This window comes from Hirundo rustica, chromosome 6 (genome assembly GCF_015227805.2).
Source record: "Hirundo rustica isolate bHirRus1 chromosome 6, bHirRus1.pri.v3, whole genome shotgun sequence".
Taxonomy (NCBI): domain Eukaryota; kingdom Metazoa; phylum Chordata; class Aves; order Passeriformes; family Hirundinidae; genus Hirundo; species Hirundo rustica.
In genome coordinates, this window is record NC_053455.1 from 25,706,249 (window position 1) to 25,711,849 (window position 5,601).

Sequence of the window (5,601 nt, forward strand, 5' to 3'; positions counted from 1 at the left end):
CTAGGAGTCACCCTTTTGGTAACTTTTACATCTTGCTGAAACGAAACACTCATTGCCCTTGAGAAACAGCTGAATATGATACCTAATACACAATTCAAGAATAATCAAAGGCAATAAGTGAAAACCACAGGCTAGCAGCAATATAAAGGTTCCCTTTGCCACCAGAATCTGCTTTTCCCAGCCCCTGCTTCATCTAGAGCATTTAAAATGGTGTAGAATTCAAACATCCGACTGTTCAAAAATAATCCTCAGAACCTCCAGTCTCTGTGTCTGGTACATAACTCACTAAGACAGAATTAAACATCACCTATTTATATTTCTATCTATATGCTGAAGTCTCCTGAGTGCTGACTTTGTCTACAAGCAAGCCATACGTGTACTGTAAACATCTGTGTATTTATAACACAGAATTCCCCAAATTCTCATCACCTCAGCAGATGACTGACTTTTTAAAAAAGCTACACATGCAATAGCAGTCCCATCCTCTTTGAAGGTATTTGTTTGGTCAACAGTATTCTTTGGAGAAAAGCTGTGTTGACAGGAAAAAGGACAGGTTGTTGAGTTATGAGGCTGTGGAAATGATTGTGGTAGGGAGGACTCAGCAGCAGCAAGCAGAACTGTAAACTAAGATGGGTGTCAATTCAGAGCTTTAATGAAGCCAGAGTGACTCCAGTGGCATGTTGAGGCACACCACACAGAGTCTTATCTGCTTAGTTCTATATAAATGTATTAAAAAACAAAACCAAAAACAAACAAACAACCCAAACAACAACAACAACAACAAACCACCACAAAAACACCCACACTCAGAAATCAGCAGAGCTACATCTTCCCAATGTGGATCACACTAACAGTGCTTAGGATGGAGTTTGGACTAGGGGCCTCAACATGTGAGAAGCTCCCAGTCCAGACTCTTTGATTTTTATGAGGTGGGGAAAAACTGCTGATTAAGGCATCTGTGTAACTTACAAAATTAAAATCCTCAGATGTGATGTTAAATGACTGAGGAAAGAGTAGAAATGAAAGAAGACTGACCTATTTTTTAACCTATTTAACAATGACTGTAAGTAGTTCTATCTACATGCCTCTAAAGTTATTTTCTTGGAAGTTCTTCAGCAGCTGTGAAATCACTCATTACTTCCCAATTGCAGTGTAACTTAGAATAATCAATGACCACAGACATTCTAGAAGAAAAGCTGGCCACTGAGCATACATATTTAAAGGGATGATCATGACTGGATGGTGAGGAGCAGAAGTTGAAAGGGATCAGGGCTGGAAGCAAAGGTAAGGCCGGAGACAGCAAATGGGACCAGTGCATACAGGACAGAAATGTGTTGTGTGAAAGAAAGTGAAAACTCTTGCAGTAGTGCTAAAAGCCTCACAAATACTGTGTGAGAAGCCAGTGTCATTTCTGAGGGAGCAGGGCTTTCTAATCTGCAGAAGCCAGAATGAAATGTCAAATCTTACCAAATTTGGCAATTTCTGTTAGAATGTGGCCTACTCCTGTTCTAGGAAGATTTGTGGTGTTGTGATTTGATCCTATCACTTACAGGTTAGTAATTTCTAACTTTGTCTTTCCAGCACATAGACAACTGTTAAATCCAGGACCGCTATCCTTCTGGACCAGTGACTGGAGCTTGTTTAGATTCTAGAACTGGTATCCCAGCCCTTCGGAGTCCCTCTTGCTTTTCTAATCCAAGCCAGGATGCACTGTAGCCCTCTCAGTGTTTGCAGGGGCAGCAATCCACAGTTCCACACCCTGGGGGAAGAGGATGCACTCCTGGGGAGAGGCCGTGTAGCAGAGATAGGAGGAAGGGAGAAGAGAGCCAGAAGAGGACTCTCACTCTGCAGGCCTGTTGCCCGAGGCATTCAAAGGTTAGTTCTGCTGGAACAAGCCCATTATCCACCCGAGGTAACACCACTTAGCCTGTGCCATTGACACCTGTATTGAAGCTTTAGATGTAATCCAATGAAATCCATCACGAAGTCCATACAATCAAATTGATAGCGAAAAATCCCACTTAAGAGCTGTATTCAAAACAAAAAACACAGCATGGCATTAACAAGATCCAAATGGAATTCATACAGTAATACAGACATGGTCTTTATTTTTTCTACAAAGTTAAATGTGGGCCTGGTTTGAAATGTACTACAATATGCATTACTTGTTAGGAATAAGGAAACCACTTATGACAGAGTACCCAATGGCATCTGCCATTACAAGTGACTTAAAAGCATTCTTAAATACTATAAATATCCCAAGGAATTGTGACTTCTTTCTCCCACGAAAACTTTTTATAACATCAGAGCAAGCTAACTTTTGATGTACACTACTGCTGTAAAGCTGGATGTGACAGTTCAATGCCAAGCTGTGTTTCTGATTGATAAGGATGCAGTTAAAGTAACATTAACAATTGATTTTTCCTCATGATCCAAACTATTCTGGAACTATAAGTTCTAGGCAATTGTGACAAGTTCAGAGATTAAAAAAACCCCACAAAACAAAACAAAAACAAAGCTGAAAAGGGTGATAACAGAAATGTTATAAATCTATTATTTTTGAAATCAGGAGAAGTTCACCTTGTACAGATAATATCTATACAGCACTTTCTTTGCAAAATGTCAGAATAAGGAGTCATCTGAATCATCTGGTGCATAACATTTTTCTTATCTTTTTTGGAGACAAGGTTCACATAAAGTGATATGGAGATGGAGCAAATTAGAAGGTGAATGTTGAAATGATGAGAACAGTAATTTCAAACAGGTATCTGTGTTGCCTTTTAACTTTTTGGTTTTCACATGTTCATCTTTGTCACTACATAACCTTCCAAAAGAGGATACGGATGAAAATCTTTCTTTTACCCAGGGTTTCATGCACCTGCAGAAAAAGAGTGTGTGATCATTTACAGCAGTGAAGTAACTTTAAACGGGCTGAAATCAGCATCTTTCTCAGGTGTCCTTGATCTGTTCTCTTCTCAGTCAAACCAAGAAAGAGGCAAGCCTGAGTCTGGGGAACATCTGCCATAATTTCATTTTGGTAAGCGAGCCATACAAGTTTATGGTGTGTCTAGATAAGGGGTTTTATGTGCTACCTACTACACTTTAAATTACTATAATCCTACCCCTGCACTCTTCAGGCTGTTTGCTGTACTGGCAACCAAGCAGGTTTCGTTTGAGGGTGTGAAGTCCTCTTCTCATAACTGGCATCACCTATCTCTTAGATACACATTGAGTGCTCCTCCCACTAAACATCTGATTGTCATAAAAGGACAAATAACTTCTTCTTCCTGGCATAAGAAGTTATTATTGGAAAGTTTGAATTAATATGTGTATCAGGAGGATAATAGGGCAGTATGAACCCTATCCCTTCACTTCAGGTCTTTTAGGGAAAAAAAAAAAAAAAAAAAAAAAAAAAAAAAAAAAAAAAAAAAAAAAAAAAAAAAAAAAAAAAGGTAAGAAATTTCTTCTTCTCAAACTCTGTGCTTAGTCCTCAGGTCCATTCAGTGCACCAAATAACTCTTTCTCTCTTTTCTTTCTTCTTCCTTCTCACACAGTGTAACACCCAGTCAGTCCCAGAATTTGTTGCAAGTTATAAAAGGGCAAAGGTTTTACATCACTCTAGGCAACAAGAACACAAGACCAAAATTTCCATCCCCTTGCTCTAGGCAACTGCTAGACAGAGGGTTGGAGTTTTTATTCAGTTTTGTTTTGGGGCTAGTGGGGTTTTTTGCACCTAGAGGCAGTGTCTTTGCTCTTAATTTATTCGCATCAGCCTGGGAAAATCACATGCCTGGACTCCTTCTTGCTCAGGCCTTCAGCAGTGGTTCATCCCCTTGCCTTGGAGAGCTGTTACCTCCATGTTTGCAGAGTAACCACTGTACAAAGACACATAGCTCAGAGCAGACTCCAGTTAGCCTCAAAGAAGAGACAGTAGGGTAGCTAGATGTATAAATCAAGTAGATGACTGTCAACAGATGAAAACTTTTTGATGTTGATTATTAACAGTTTTCAGCATTGCAAAATGCTGACTTCTTTTTATTACTCCACAAATTGTGATTACTTCCTCATCAGGCAGAGGCTTGAGAGAATGTTTGTATAAAACAAGCAATAGGAATTCTAAAATGATACCTTGGATGATTCACTAAAGACCAAGGAAAAGTAAACATGCCCAAACCCTATCAGCTGATATTAAATAGTTTCTCAATGCTTATTCTATCCTGTATACAAAGATGAAGAATTTAAAAAAAAAAAAAAAAATAAAAAAAAAAAATATAAGGGAAGAAAGATCTGACAAACATTTTGTTTAATTATCTTGGAGTTTTTTTGTTGTTTAAAGAATTAATCAGCTGTTCCTAGCCCAGGGGGAGCACTCTGGAGGCAGAGATACACTGCAGAGCAGGTCCTTGCTTCCCATGTCTTTTGTTTCTTTGTCTATGTTCTGGGAGTCAGAGTTCAGAAGTAGGGAAGTGTACACTGTCTCAGCAGGCGTATGTCTGGCAGAGCTGTTTCAGGAGAAGTGAAAATACGTATGGCTGGGGCAGTTAAGCTGGCTCTAGATCTGTTTTGAACTGTTGGAGTAGTGCCAAGGACCTGGTTCAACTGATAGATTTTGTTTTCAAGTTGCATAAGCACAAGTAACCTGCAAGACTTGATTATTTTTTTGGTACAGTGGTGAAGTTCAGATAGGATTATTTAAATGGCAACTACAATGCAAACCATCTAAGGTACAAATAAACCTTTTATTTTACCTTAATCACCTTCCTGGGTGCTGCATCCTTGCTTGTTGGCCTTTGGGTTCTGATCTTACAGCTGCTCCAGTGTTTTGACATACTGAGCACTACTGAATCTTCAAAGATTCTGTCCATATTTCTTCAGAAAAATTGCAGATCTTATCCATATTATTTTTATTAGAAAAAATAATCAGGTTTCATAATGAACACCAGGGTAATTTTAGTATAATTGAACTTACGTGGGTAAGATTCCATCCTTCTGAATATTTTTCATCTTACTGTAATGAAAATTCATTCAATTTCTTTAGAAGTTCAAATACACTAACAAGCTTTTCTCCTTGCAGACATATTGCAAAGGCTTTAGAACATATTCATCTAGGAAAACAGTTATCTCTTGAAATACATAGTTATTGATTGTCAAAGGAATTAATATATTACACTTGAGTGTAAATGAAACACCATGTAAGTCAGCTAGGAAACAGTGTGCAAGTCAGCTGACAGAGATGGATTTTTATCTTGACTACTGCTGTAGGAGGGAAGCATACTTGGATACATATTTCAGATACTTCAAGGCAAATCTCCCTTTGGTGGGACAAGCATATACTTACACCAGTCATCTGATACAGAATAAAGCAAAGTTCCTACACGAGCAAAATCCAGACAAAGGGAAAAAACTAGTCTATGCACAAAGCTTTCACTGGCTCATCTAGACCCCTTTTTACTCCTACTTAACTAAATATCTTTAAAACTCTGCATTAATGTGCTAATGTAGTGTTTACACCTTGTTTCCCAGTGTGTCCACCTGACAGTTCACAGCACAGCCACTAAGCTGATGCCAGAATAACTCTAGTTAAACTAGTTCATGGTCTGG